The sequence below is a fragment of the Mustela nigripes genome, chromosome 9, assembly GCF_022355385.1.
Source record: "Mustela nigripes isolate SB6536 chromosome 9, MUSNIG.SB6536, whole genome shotgun sequence".
Taxonomy (NCBI): Eukaryota; Metazoa; Chordata; class Mammalia; order Carnivora; family Mustelidae; genus Mustela; species Mustela nigripes.
The window spans coordinates 52,697,001-52,713,052 of record NC_081565.1 but is presented as its reverse complement, the minus strand read 5'-3'; the positions used below and the strand labels follow the sequence as shown (position 1 = coordinate 52,713,052).

At 38.2% G+C, this 16,052-nt stretch overlaps 1 protein-coding gene across 2 annotated transcripts in view; it reads right to left on the bottom strand.

The window, feature by feature from the left end:
* Window positions 1–16,052, bottom strand: part of TTC39B (tetratricopeptide repeat domain 39B) — a 132,924-nt gene that overhangs the window by 71,397 nt on the left and 45,475 nt on the right. The window contains exon 1 of one of the 2 annotated variants that reach the window (XM_059411610.1): window positions 2,512–2,772. The exons of the other annotated variant lie outside the window; for it this stretch is intronic. The gene's annotated coding sequence lies outside the window, so the exon portion shown is untranslated. Of the gene's footprint in view, window positions 1–2,511; window positions 2,773–16,052 lie in introns of those variants that run through there. 2 annotated transcript variants of the gene reach the window in all.

Below are 16,052 nucleotides of genomic sequence, written 5' to 3'. Positions count from 1 at the left end.
GCCAGGGACTCTTCCTCAAAATCAAGGCCAGCCAAACACCTTTACAAGTTCAGGCTCTTGCTGTTATTTTTGCTTTGTTTTGTTTTACTTGGATGATTGGTTTTGGTCTGTTCTTTGCCTTTAATTCTGCTTTTGGTTTCTTAGTATCTTCTAACACACTCCAATGAAATAAACAGCAGCTAGGAAATCTGGTTTACTGGCCCCATTTTAACTTGTGTGACCCCCGTACTCACTCCCTACCTGCTATAAACCGAGAGAGTAATAGAAGAAGAACCCTTCTTCTATTACTCTCTCTTAGTTGCCCACAGTCACCAGGGAAGCCTGTAATAAACGCTGATCTCCCTCTAGAACTCGGGTCACTGGTGACCACTAGAAGGGGCAGAGACTGGAAATCAAGTCACACCTGGGATCAAGTTCTAATTCCTCCACTTACTTCCTATGTGACCCAGCAATTTCACCTCTCTGTACCTTGGGGTAGCTGCTTGTTACAACAGGGATAGCTATGTCTTTTGTAGGGTTGAAGGGAAGTTAATGTGTGCAGAAACCAACTAGTGGCTGGCCCACTGCAGATGCTCAGTAAATGATAGGGAAGTCCTTGACCCCATCCTGTGTATTCTCCATGGCACCCTAGCATTTCTCCACCGCGGCCTTTAAGGGGTTTCCAGCCAGCAGGGTGTCTTTGCCATATTCTCCACCCCATCCCCGGTGCCCACCACAGTTCCCACAACCATGCCCAACATCACAGCAGACACTCAATAAATATGTATGAGGTTAATGAAACAGTAAGATACAAAAATATACTAACATAACCGATTCCCCTTCCCCTCTCACTGCACTTAACTGTAAGCTCCCCCAAAGCAGGGACCATTTCTTATTTAGTGATATGAAACCTGCACTTAATACAATGCTTATCGTATACTTGTTGAACTAATCAAATTATTTTCATAATCTTTTTCCAACTCAAGTATACCAAGGATCTGTCGCTTCAGAAGATCTGGGACAGAAGGAGTTGCAAGGATCTGTATGCCCTGTATATATGCCTGGCCATAAACCATCTAGACTTCTACAGTTGAAAAATGACCACAGTTGTAATGAAATAATGAACTACTTTTTAAATGTTCCCCTCACCTGCTAAAAATATCTGCTCCATGAGGGCACATATATCTTGTTCCGTATCATAACCCCAGGGCCTGGCAAGACCTTTGCAACAAATATAAGCATCTATTTAATGAATGAATGATTAATACACCTAAGTTCCTTATAAGTCTAGGTAAGGCAGAATTTCCTATTTTTAGGAATCCTCCCTAATTAAACTCGAAGTTGCTACATTTAGGTCAAAGAAAATGTTTAAAAATAAAAACAGCATATGTTTGATCTCTAGGGGGTAGTTTCTTTTTTAAAATCCTTGATTTCCTTCACACTGCAGGAAATCAACCAAAATAATGATACCCACAAAGCTCATGTAGTATGCCCCCCTCAGTCAAATATATTCTATACCTACGAAGGTGAGTGTTAGCAGTTGCCATTTAAAAGTATTTTGACTACTGATCGCTGAACAAATCAACTTTTAGGAATTGCTTTAGCTAATGTGATTTTTAAGATAAAAGAATGAGATCAGTAACCCAATGATATGAATCATTGAAATCATAAGACATTTCATTTAACAAGGACAAATCAAGAACATAATGGGGGTTTTGATGGGAACCAAAACTTAACCTCTACCTTCACAAAATGTTCAAAATTGATTCCATAATATTTCAGCAAGGATACAGTTCCAGCCTCCAGTGAATTCCAAAGGGGGAAAGTGGGACACAGTGACTAAGGACAGATGTTAAGGCTAAAGAATCTACGTCATCAGAAAAAAATGGCACCAATTCAAATGCACAATTAGAAAAGGGGTGGTCATGCAAAGGTCACTTTTTAGTAATTCCCACCCCCTGTCACCTGTTAAAGAGACACCGAGAGAAGCCAATGCAGGGGTTCACAGTGAGAGGTAAAGTCTAGGACTATCAACCCCGCTATTCTGAGAGCATGCCAAGTGTACTTAATTTTTCCTTAAGGTTTTAATCACCCTAACAAAACAACACCCTATAATGAAGCCAGCAAAGGCCATAAGATGCACACAGTGAATCCACAACGAGCCGTCATCAGCCTTCCATTGTTCTGCCGTCCCATGCACACCTTGCAGCAGCACTAAGCCAGCCATGGCATCCTGAGAAGACCACGTCCTCTGCAGCAGCAAGACTCAGTGTTTTCTCCGGTCTCAGCACTCACCCTCAGGAAGCCCAAAAGGGGGGAGGTGGGGGGGAGGATTGGGGGAGAGCCCTGACCAGCTTGATATAAAGCCTTTAATAAAGACAACGTCAATTAACAAAAACTGCAGGTCTCCAGTGAGATTTAACTCCTATTTTTAAAATTTTCACAGCCATCCTTAAATTAAATCCCCACAGATCGAAACAGAACGCTGCAATCAGACCCCCAGGAACAGCTTTTAAAATGCCACATACTCACAGATTTAGAGCAGCTGTAACTTTGGAGGAATGAGTCTAGCCTCACTGTGGAGATGCCTTTCCCTCTCTTCTACCAGATTTTTTAAAGCAAACAAAAAGAAGAAGACAGTCCTCAGTTTAAAGGCCAACAAAAATCCTCAGTTTCTGTTCTATGTCTTGGTCTCAGTGAGACTCAATTAAAGGGCATAAGGAGAGAAGTTGCCGAGGCTGCGGACAGCATCCCAGAGCTTCCCAGAGCAGAATTTAAGACATGTCAGTTAAAGTGGCAGCTACACTCACTGCCGTGGCTGACGCTTCTGCGGGAAGGGATGCCGGGAGATTTTTTTCCCCCAGTCTCTGCTGCAGCCTAATTCCGATCCATCACCATTTAATTATCCTAGGGAAACAGGCAAGACAAACACAAATGGCCTGGATTAATCAATTCTTCAGGGTCTCTTAGTGATTTTTTCATCTAATCCAAGGTTTCATCTCCATCTAAAGAGCACCAATTGAGGAATAAAAGGACTCCTTTTTCATTTTAAGAAAAACGTAAGAGCAGGCAAATATTCCCAGGCAAGAGTTAACTTCTATATCCCAAGACTTCTTTAAGACACTAAAATATAGGAAAATAAAGTTCTCTGAGGACTTTAATCTAACAGGTTAAATGCACAAAATTTAAATTTAAATTAGCAAAGTGAAATATACAAATGACATATCAGACCCATATAGCTCTAAATGGCACTTTAAAATTAACATTAGATAAACAACATTTGAGCTGGTTTTGATGAAACTTTAAAAAAAAAAAAAGTATGCTTAGAGATGGTCAGTGACTTTGCAGCTTTCTTGTCTTCCCCTAAGTGCTCTTCCTCATACTAGAATGGAACCATTTTTACAATGGGGCTCACCGTTGTATCTGATTATAAAAGTACCAGGTAATGTAGTCTAACATTTCCTGATTAGAAAATAATAAACTCCTTGAAGGGAAATGGAAAACAAAGAAGAAAAAACCCCAGCCATAATCTTATAACCCAGAGATAACGTGTTAATATTTTACAATACTTATCTCTAGTCTTGTTCCTCCATATAGATATACAGAAAACTGTTTTCTTTACTACTACTGTTTTACATGCTGTGTACTTTTTCACATGGCTTTATGTTATGATTATTTACCCACACATGTGACCAATGTCTAAAAGTGCTCTAAAGAGTTAGCATATGCAATGACAGTCATATACTTGTGCTGGGCACAGGGGACATAGCAGTGAGCAGAACACACATGGTCCCTGCTTCTTGGAGCTCTCGGTTTAGACAGAAAGCCAGATACTCAGCAAATGATAGTTTTTATGGTAGGTAATATAGGTCAAGGGAGAACTACACGACACTTAAGATATATCAAAGAGACCAGGTCTTACGAAGGTCAAGGTTTCTTAAGGAATGGCAAGCCCAACTACAAAATTATTAGTACAGTATATTTCACACCTACACTTTCCTATCAACATGAACATCTTCTTATCTTTTTTTAAAAAAATTATTTGTTTTGAGAGAGAGAGAAAGAGAGAGAGAGAGCTTGCATGTGAGTAGGGGAGGGGCAGAGAAAGAGAATCTTCAGGCTCTGTGCTGAGCGGGGAGCCAGATATAGGGCTCGATCCCAAGACCCATGAGATCATGACCTGAGTTGAAACCAAAAGTTGGATATTTAACCACCTAAGCAACCCAGGCAGCCCGTAAATATCTTTTTAACTAATATTCTTTTTTCCTACATCAAAAAAAAATTTAAGTCCGGCTATATTTTTGTGAATAATGTGCAATATCTAAGAAAATAATTGATCTAACTTGTATTTTGAACACAGTCTTTGAGATGCTAGAACAGGTAACCCACCCAGGTAATTTCAGACATCCCTAAAATTGTGAGTTACATGTTTCTAAGAAATCTTCAATGTAAAATTAACTTAGCCATGCTCAGAATCCCATGAAGGCTAACAGAATCCTTTGAGAATGTTGGAAGAGTTATGACAATTGGACATGAATCTGACAGAATCATAACGATGCATTTTAAGGACACAAACAAAACACCACACATCCAAATAAGTTATATAGCTGTTCCAGGTGAGCAAGGTCAACATCAATAGTGATAAATCATGTTGACAGCAGGCACTCTTGAAATGATATGATAATAATGGCACTTTATCCCTGTGGTCTTTCTCTCCCCAAAACCCCTACCCCAGTCTCACCGTGAGAAAAGCACCAGACAAATTCCAATGTGGAGCATCCTATGAAGTGTCTGACTAGCACTCCTCAAAATTATCAAGATCTTTTCTTTCATAAGGAAAGAAAAGTCCGAGGATCATCACAACCAATTAGGGAGAAACTAAGTAAATCTGAATAAAGTATGCACTTTCGTTAGTGATAACATAATAACATTGGTTTATTCATTATAATAAATTATGCTACTAATATTAGATATTAATAATGAGGGAAACTCTTGACCTTTCTGCAAATCTGAAACTGTTCAAAAAATAAAGTCTATCTTTTAAAAACATTCTCTTTTCCAAACTGATAATATATATATTTTTTGGTCATTAGTAAAACATATACCATAAAAAATTTAGACAATGCAAAAAGGAAAAAGGGGCCTTTCTGAAACTATAAATACCCTATAATTCTACCATATTCAGATAACCAATCCCAAACTAAACAATTGTGTGTATGCGTGTATCATTAGACCATACATGGTATTTTTAGCTGTGTTAAACTCAGTAACGGTTCCCAAAGATATCCAAGTCCTAATCCCTAAAACTTATGAATGTTACCTTATGTGAGAAAAGAGATTTTTGTAGGTATAATAAAATTAAGGATCTTGAGATGGGGAGATTATCCTGGATTATCTGAGTGTGCTTTCTCTGACAAATAAATAAATAAATAAAATCTTTTTTTTAAAAAAAAGGCATTTCAGACTGACAACCTCTAGAACTCTGAGAGAATAAATTTGCATTGTTTGAACCATCAAGTTTGTGGTAATTTGTTATAACAATTATAGGAAATTAATATAGTAACCTTAAAGACCTTTATTTCTTCTTTTTCAGTTACCTGCATATATCCCTTGGACAATTATTTCCATCAGTGCTCTCCTTCTTGATTTGCTTTTTGGGATTAACCCTCTTTCATATATGCTCAAAATATTTTCCCAGTTAATTCTCTATTAACTTGTTTTATTGGTCAAAACTATCACTCTTTTTTCCTGTTGGTGTCATGCTTAAAATATAATTTTCAACCCAAAGAATACAGAATTCCTTATCTTCATTTGCTTTTAATATTTAAAAAAACAAAGTCTCCAATTTCTTTTCTTCATTACTAAGAATCATGTAAGGTTATACATCGCTATACCCATGTCCCTCCACACTTCAGTCCCTGGACTAGCATCAACACCAAAACTTGGACAGAGAATAAATATCACGGAGGGAGACAGGAAACTTCCTGGAGACCCCTAACCATACTCATACCCCCTATATCAAGTCCCCTCAAACTAAATGAGTTACCTCCCGTAAAGAAAAGAGTTTGGCAAACATTTGTTAAACTATACAAAACAGGCAAGCTCACCTTATCCCTGGTAAGGTGACGACAAGGTGGATCTCAGAAATGGGAAAAAGGGGAAACAGTCAAGGGTAACAGTTACTCTTACTTCTCAGATACTTGTAAGATTTAACTAAAGGTCTTCTTTTATTTTTATTTTTTAAAAAGTGTTTTTATATCTTCAGGTAGCTATTTTGAGGCAGCATGAGAATAGTTATACCAAAATTTCTCATAATTGGGAGGAACAGTAGTTTTATAGAAACAGCAGTGCTCCCAATATGACATTATATATTAATTAATTGATATGTATATTCTATCTGCTTTATACTTTGCAATTTTTAAAAATGCCAATAAGTTCTTTTATAACTTAAAGACATATATTACAAAATAATTTTTTTACTTACATTGAGTTGTCTGAAAAGGTATCCTTGAACTATTTTAGTGACTAAGTTCTACTGAAAATATAGGATCCACCTATAGATCTAAACAATAAAATTGTACTGAGATGTTGAGACTGTTCTTTCTAAATATATATGCTTTGAACAGTTGATCATGGAATTAATTTCCTTATAGTAAGTACACAGAACTATTTTAATCACAGTAAAAAAATTATTATTGGTATAATTTCTTTCAGATTGAGGGTGAACTTTTTAAATGGCAAGGAATCGCTTAAATCAATGGGGACCTGACACATAGAACTTTACACACACACACATACACACAGAGTTTTTTTTTTTTTAACTGCATAAAAGTAAAGTCAGGCTACCCCTGCAGAAAACTTTCCTACTGCCAAAAACAGAAACCAAAAGCTCCTAACTATATTGCCTCTAGGGGAGATTAAAACTATGCCTATACTTCTAAAAATGTTAATTCATCAGAGTTACATGGAGCTTTAACACATTTGGACATCTAGTTATAACATTCTGCTTACAGGTAATAAAAAAATTCCCCTTGCCAGTCTGAAACTTTCACTCTGGACAATAAAAATAAATAACACAGAAATTACTTTACACAATAATGAAAGTCATACACAAATCCCCAAATACCTCTTCAGGTTTTAGGGTTTTTTTTTTAAGATTTATATATTTTTTTGAGAGAGAGAGGGAGCATGCAAGAGCGCACAAGTGGGAGGGACAGAGGGAGAGGGAGAGAATCTTAAGCCGACTCGAGCTGAGTGAGGGGCTGGATATGGATCTCAATCCCATGATCCTGAGGTCATGACCCAGAGATCACAACCTGAACTGAAATCAAGAGTTGGCTTAACCAACTGGGCCAACCAGAGTGAATTAGGGCAGAGTTCTAATTCAGGTGGATCTCAGAAATGGGAAAAATACCTTTTGTTTTAAGCAGTATCAGAGTCCTTTAGACTAGACTAAGTTTTCAAACTGTTTATTAAATGTGTATGACACATGACACTGAACTACACAATATACACAAATGCAGATTTTACTCCCCTTTTGAGGGGTTCTTCCCATGGTGTTCTATAAACACAATGACACAAAAGGGGGACAGTGGGAAGAAGGGGAGAAAGGGAGAACCTGAGAGAGTGATTAATTTTCCAAACATAAGCAGTGAAGATGTTTGACACATTTCAAAAGGCAAAGTTTTCGAGTATCTGGGGGTTTATTAGTCATTTTAGTTTGCTATTTGATGAAATTATCAAAACAAGGCAGATAAAGATGGTAGAAAGTTAACAGAAAGTGGTCGAGCTCACTATCTCCCTCAGGATTTTGACAGATCATTTACATTCCCTCCAATAGAAAGAGTGTCAGCCCTGAGTTAAGAAATGGCAAAGGAGACACCAACAATCTTGGATAGTATTTACTATGCCCAAACAATTGGACATGACCTAATTATGCCTGTACTTGGGTTAAGTAACCAACCAGCTGCAACTCAATCTTCATTAAAAAAATATAAAATAAAATAACACACCCCAAAAGTTCTTTTAACTCACTCCCTCTGAACAATCACAGCCATTACCATTGTGCCCTATACTTAGAAAGTTCTCAATAAATGATGCCTGGATTGTTTTTAATGCACTGGAAATCCTTGCAGTCCACTCTGAGGGCTCATCTACATTTTCTGACTGGTACATTAATTCAATGAATTCTTAATTCGACACACACAAATTGAGCATTTACTACATGCCAAGCATGGTGCGTGGGTGCAGAGCACACCATGACAAATAGAATAGACCAGTCCCACCCTCCTGAAACTTAGAGAACAAAAAAACAGATGGTCAAAAGCAAGCAACAATTAACTACAAAATGACAAATGAAATGAGAAACACAAACAGGATGACAAGATAGGGAAGCGGGGAAAGGAGTAACCCATTGCGGTGGAGTCATCAAGAAAGGTAGGAAGACATTCAAGCTGACAGGTGAGGCTGCTCAGGTAGAAGACCTGGGAGGAGTGGGAGGAAGTTACTCTAGTCTGAGACACCAGCTCAAATCTAGGGTAGCAAAGAACTTGTTCAGTCAAAACCCTAAAGGAGGGGTGTGGCTGGAGAGCAGTGAATGAGAGTGGGGGGTGCCCTGGACTAGGTTCCACCTGGATGTGGGGCCTGAGTGCCTCAAGCTTTGTGGACCCGGTAGATTGGGGTTTCATCCTCGGGGACACATAAACTCATGGACGGGAGCTAAGTAGGGGAGTGTCATCATACAACTTGGTTTCTTTTTTAAGATTTTATTTATTTATTTGACAGACAGAGATCACAAGTAGGCAGAGAGCAGGCAGAGAGAGAGGGGAAGGGAAGCAGGCTCCCCCCCAAGCAGGAAGCCTGATGCGGGGCTCAATCCCAGGACTACGGGATCATGACCTAAGCTGAAGGCAGAGGGTTTACCCCACTGAACCATCCAGGCACCCCACAACTTCATTTCTAAAAGGATCACTCTGCCCTAATTCAAAAAACATGCTGTTAAACAATTAATTCTGAGACAACTGGGAAAATGTGAACACTGATAGTATATTTGATGACTACTGTTAATTTTGTTAGGTGTGATAACAGTCTCATGATGCTTTTAAAAAGAGATCTAGCATTTATATTTGTGTGCTAAATGATACCATATAAGACATATAGATTAGATAATAGTTCTGTATCAATGTTAATTGCCTGACTTAATCTCTTAAAAAGGTAATTCTGTAAGAGAACATCTTCGTTTTTATGAAGTACATATTGAGATATTTAAAGGTAGAAATAAATTATGTCTAGAATATAATTCCAAATAAGTAAGGGGTGGGTTATAGATGAAATAAAACTGGCCTTGGGTTCACAATTGTTGAAGGTGAGTGACGAGCACAGGCAAGTTCAGTTTGCTATCCTCTCTGCTTTCTGTACATGTTTGAAATTTTTTATATTCAATTCTTTAAAAATAAGATAGCTTTGGCTGCTGATTGGAGACTGAGTGGGGTGCCATTGGGAAGGGGGTAAGTGGGTGCCTTTGGGAAGGTGGGAGGACAGAGAACAAAGGAAGCAAGAAAACAGGTTAGGCTGCCCTTAAAGTAATTTGGGCAAACCTGAGACTGCCTTGAGCTAATTAAACAGAAAGGAGAGAGTGAAAAGTGAAGAGATGGGAAATAAATTCTGGAGGTAGACATCATCAGGCTTGGTATCATGGAAGTTAGGGGAAAAAGAAGGAATCAAAGAGGTCTCCTGAGTATCTGGCTTGAGCAAGTGAGTGGAGATGGGGAAACCCAGGAGAGGACAAGGTTTTAGATGAAGAAGGCAGATGAGTAACACGAGTTCAGTCTGTAACACGTGCATTAAGGTGTCTGGAAACATCCAAGTGAGCGATCACATAAGCAATGACTGGACCGATTTCCCATTACAACTATTGAAACAGCCCCGGACAGAGCAGCAAGAGCAGTTGCCACGTGCAAAAGAGCACTGACGGAGGAAGTGAGGAACTCAGCACAGGGAGCAGGGTCCCTCTGGCTTTCAGACACAACCCAGGCATTGCCAGCTGGGGCTGAGTGACAGAGAAGCTCCTGAGTCCGCAGAAAGGGCAACCACAGTGGCAAAGGCCCTGTTCATAGGGATTCACCAGCCATTCATTTTGCCGCCAACCAAAGTTGGAGGAAGTCTTCTTCCTCCACTGGGCTTCCCGGGAATATGAGATAACTAGATCAAAGGGAGACTAAGAAGCTTTCCTTCAAGCTACAAAATCCTGTCAGTCCTCCTCCATGGGCGAAAGAGAGCATTTATGGAATATATGTACCCTAACTCTAAATGTACATATACACTCTGTCCCCCAATAACCTTACATAAAAAACTTCTCATTTTGGAAGTTCCCAATATAGTCACAGACCATTAAAAGACACCTAAAAGTACAAAAGACAATGCAAAGAAGAGCAATTCAAGTAGTGACAATACAGGTGAAAGACCCTAGGGATACAGCTCAGTCTTGGCTTTTTTTAGAGAACTTGATTTCCGTTGACTAACTCCATTAACTTTGACACACGCGTTTTCATCATGTAATATCTCTGAAACCAGGATGCACCTTAAAACTGGCAGCAACTTTGGCCTAGATCAAAGTTCTTAAGGAGAGGATCTACATTTGCTTCTGCCAATTACATGAGGGCACCACCAATCTGATTCACTTAACATTAAATGACCTGCTTGAAGTTGCTTGGGCCACACTGATAACTAAAATTCAGACTACAAACCAGCTTGTTATTCAAACTCTTAAGAGTGTTAAAAATGCAAACATAGAACCCATTGATTCCATTCCTAGGTATGTAGGAAAGACTTATATATTTATTCCCAGCAGCATTATTTACAGTAGCCAAAAACTGGAATCTGTCAACTTGTGAATGGATAAACAAAATGTGGTGTATCCATATATTTGAATATTATTCAGCCATAAAAAAGAATGAAGTACTGATACACAGTACAACATGAATGAATTTCAGAAGCCAAATACAAAAGGACACATATTGTGTGATTCTACTTATATGAAACGTCTCCAGAGATAAATCTAGAGACAGAAATTAGATTAGTGATTGCCTAGGGGTGGGGACAAGAATGGGGAATGACAGTAAAGGGGCACAAAGTGTCTATTATTTCAGGTTATATAAAGTGCTTTGGAAATAGATTATAGTGATGGCTATATAACTCTGTAAATATGCTACACTTAATTGTACACTTAAAATGGGCAGTCTATGGGACATAAGTTAGCATTGCAAGAGGGCTGTTTAAAAAGAAATTATCGGGGCAGAGAATTTCATGAGAGGTTTTTCTTTTCCCCCCCTCCTTAGTACTAGGATTGAAATACACAAGCTCTGCTACCATGTCCTCCTGCATGACAGTTTCCTTTTTCTTTCCTTTATGCAAGGTCTCCTATCAAATTCTTCTGGTTTTTTTTTCCCTCGGTGGCATATGAGATAATGACAGAAATGCCATTGTAGGGGTGCCTGGGTGGCACGTCGGTTAAGCATCCAATTCTTGATTTCAGTTCAGGTGCTGATCTCAGGGCCCTAAGATGGAGCCCTGAATGGGACTCCACACTGAGCATGGGGCCTACTTAAGATTCTCTCTCTCCCTCACCCTCCACTCCTTCCCCTCTGCTCACATGCTCGCTCTCAAAAAAAAATTTTTTTTTGATTTAAATTCCATCTTCAAACAAAGTAATTGTCAACCTGGTTGAGAAAAGGCAGGTGGGCTGGGGGGAGCAGTTCCTCTCCAAATCTGTATTGCCTAAGAGGGGAGAGTTGGGCCAAACAAAATCAGAGAAACATGAAAATAAACCCAAATCTGCCTGGAGTTACTATTTATAAGTTCACCACTATGAAGAAAATATTAACTAGATGTTTTCCAACTAGCATTCACTGACTTTCACCTTAAATAACCTTAAACAGTACAAACTAGTTGATCACAATTAGTTGATCTAATCTAATAAGAAAAAACAAAATGACCTTAAAAACTTTATCCCATTGTAATCTACAATTACAGTTCAAAAGAGAAAGTGTAAAGAAGGAAAAAGTGTAAAGAAGTGTAAAAAAGGACACAGTCCCGTGTCAGGCTCGCTGCTCAGTGGGGAGTCAGATTCCCCCTTCTCTGTCTCTGCCTGCCTCTCTGCCTACTTGTGTTCTGTCAAATAAATAAATAAGATCTTTTAAAAAAAGGGGAAAAAAATGCTGTGCTACAAAATATTTTTATTTCCATCGTAAGCTTCTTATCCTTCGGTTAAAAATGTCTATTTCAATTTCTGGAGGTACGGATAAACTCACAGTCATTCTTGCACATGAACACATTCCTCCCCACTGCATCACATTGCCTCAGGACTCGATTCAACACATCCACATTTCTAGGTAAGGATAAATTCAAAAACTTAATAAGATGGTATGGAATATAAGAGATCACTGCTGCAAACACATTACACCTGCGTCTAACAGTCTTTGAGTAAAAAAGAAAATCTTAATTAACTAGTACCCCCATCAGGGCCCTCCTGCTAATTAGATTTTTGTTCCATGGCCCACTATGGTTTTTATGAAAAAGAGATTAATCAAAAACACTACTAGTCATGGGGGCACATAGGTGGCTCAGTGGGTTGAGCATCCAGCTCTTGGTTTCCACTCAGGTCATGAACTCAGGGATCCTGGGATCAAGCCCCATGTCGGGTTCCACACTCAGTGGGGAGTCTCAGTGAAGAGTCTGTCCCTCAGCCCCTCTCGTGCTCTCTCTCAAATAAATAAATAAAATCTTTAAAAAAAACAAAAAAACTACCAAGTCACAAAGATTCCAAGTGGTTAATCTGTGCTCTCTGTGCGACAGAGGCCAAGTATCCTCGGTGACCCATCTTCACTTGGTCCACAGGTGTGTCGGGTAATTCTGGTATCCCTTAAAACCCAGAGCCAGTGCCAGGCTCCTATTCCCATCTCTCTTTTGGAACCCCTGAAACATTTTATTTATTCTTTGTGTATCATATCACAGTTAATTTATATACAGACTCTTTTTATACCCACCACTCTGTCAGAGATGGTGGTTGTGCCGAGAACCATGAAGAACACACCAGCAGGGAATTGTTATATCAGGAAGCAAGACCGCTAATCCCTCTGGCAAATTTCTGTAGATCATAACATGGGTCTAATTTACAGTCCCTCCCCAAGAGGTCATTTCCTTATGCCAAGCAAGTCAGAAAGGTCCCAAACAATTTTAATTTTTAAAAAGGACCCATTCAATGTGCCACTAATCATTAAAGAAAAAGTCTCTTCTTTCCCTTCCAGTTCTAAATGGAGGAAATGTTTGTATGATCTAGCAGTTTGCAAACCTAGCAACTTCCCAAAATAGTCAGTTAAAATAACACAGTGGTTACCACAAAGATTCAGAAGTAGAAAAATCTATGTCTGCAGTGGTAAATCCATTAAGCAGAAAAAGAGAATAGGAAATAGTTTTCTTTAGTGGCAACAACCTAAGGCCTCCCTCATCTGTTAGCTTGCATCTCTTCATTAGAAATTCAGGCAAAAATATTCACAGGAATAAATTAATCATCAGGTTGGCATGGGGACCATATCTTGCTCACTACTGGCACTAGAAACATGAAACCAAAATGTGTGGCTCAATCAGCATGAGGAAAAAGAGCTCTACTGAGTTTAGCAGCTAATGGGTCATGAAAGGAATGTTATGGCATCACAAATTTAAGAGGAAACAAGAGAAAAATATTGACAAACTGAAATATGGACAATCTAAAAGTTCACACGCATACAAAAAATAACTGAAGAATTGTTGACAATTAACATGTATTTGTAATCACAGGGAAAACAATTTGTTAAGGGAAAAAAGACTGAATAATGGATTACTTCTGCAATATTTTTAATTTCACAAAGGGTCAGTAACGCAGGAGACTTAAGTAGAGAAACACCACATTCTGTGTTGAGGAAATAAAAGGAACCATCCAAGTGAGGTTTCCCCATGAATGAAGTATATCCTATTAACTTTCAAAATGTCATTTTAAAACATTTCTGGTGATTCTAAAATTCCCTTAATATATGTGACACAAGTCTCTACCTTCTTAAATGGAATATATTTGATATAATTTAACCATTTTTCAACATCTTAAAGACAGAATTATGAACATGATCTTCTCATTGGAGACTGAACATCAATCAGGATTGGGGGGGGGGCGAGGGAAATAGGAAAGTACCAATATTTACTGAGTACCTACTATGTGCTTTACTCCCATTATCACACTTAAATTTCATTTTATTTTCCCAAATCTATGGAAGGATGAAGAAACTGAGACTCAGAGAAATTAATTCCATGCCTCCCAGACAATAAATGGGACATTGGGACTGAAGTCCAAGTTAGCCTGTCAAATCCGAGGGCTGGCCTCTCCAGAAAGATACATGTAGTTGTGTACACCTAAGCACGGTAAAACCCTCAGGTTGTGCTTTAGAGTACCATGACTGTATGACACATTTTCTTTCTTCTTTCACTGTCATTTCTTGTCACAATCAACAAACTGACCTCTAAAGCTACCTCCTCACCACACTTTCCGGAATTCCAGCAAAATTATACCAAAAAGCAAAGTTTAATAGAATCAGGTTAAAATTAATTGTAATCAAACTCTGAATGGAGGCCATTACTACAAGTAAAGGGCAAGATTTTTAGAGCATGAACTCTATTATCTACTTTGGCCTCCCATTCTGGCTTTGGACTCTATTTCAAAAAGATGAGGTTCTCTCTTAGGGGATGTATTACTATAATATATCTGGTGATATATTACTATAAGGTGTTACTACATACCAGAACATATACCAAGAACATTTTGGAAACATTAAAAAGGAAACACAAAACTGTTTAAGAGACTGTCTTAAAGGATGCAAGAAATAACATACACCAGAAATCTAAAAGATAAATTCCAGAATGGGTAAACCTTTGGGTTTGCTAACCTATGCAGGACAGGGAAGTAAAAATTAAAAGAAGAAAGAAAATGCTTATGGATATATACAGCCAAAGAGAGGCTGGAAGAGGCAATGAATGAAAAATAAAATGCTAGATACTTCAGAAGTTGACGTGGTGTTCAAAAGCATCACCATTACAGAGGTCATTGTTGGGACACTGTTCTTTTAAAAACAAGTCATACTAATATTGAAACACCTAAAACAGTTGAACAAAGAGATTTTTTACACAAACACAGACACACAGATGAAAGGAACACAACAGAAAGCTTAGAAACAGAGCACCATTATTTTAATGAATTTATTATTTGATAAAAGAAGCATCATACATAAATTTTCTTTCTTTCCCAAACAGCTAATGGTGTTGGAATAGTAGGCTAACAATTTTAGGGTTGGCATGAGATAGGGATCTAAATTAAATCCAGCTGCATTAAGTGCAAGGGTTTTTGTTTGGTTAGTTTCTGTTTGTAGTTCAACTATACCTTTACTGATTTTCTGCCAACTGGATCTGTTCATTTCTGAGAAGGGCTTTGAAGGCATCAACTATAATAACAGAGTCATCTACTAGTTTTTGCCTCATATACTCTGATGCTCTGTTGAAAGACACATACACACCAAGAATTGTCACGTCTTTCTGGAGAGCTGATCATTCTACCATTATGTGATGTCCTTCTTAATCTCTGATAACTCTCCTTACTTTGAAGTCTGTTCTGTCTGAAATTAATTTGGCCGCTCCTGCTTTTTTTTCATTAGAGTGAGCTTGGTATATTTTTCTCCATCCATTTACTTTTAATCTATATGTGTCTTTATATTTACGGTGAGTTTCTTACAGACAACATGTAGTTGGATCATGTTTTTTGACCCAGGCTGATAATCTCTGTCTTTTAATTGGCCCATACAGACCACTGATACTCAAAGTGATTATTAATATGGTTGGATTAGTCTCTAACATATTTATTACTATTTTCTATTTTTTACCCTTCTTTGTTCCTATTTTGGTCTTCTACTCTTTTTCTGCTTTCTGTGATTTTAATTATTTTATATGATCTTATTTTCTCTTCTTTCTTATATATCAGGTATATATCTTCCCTTCTC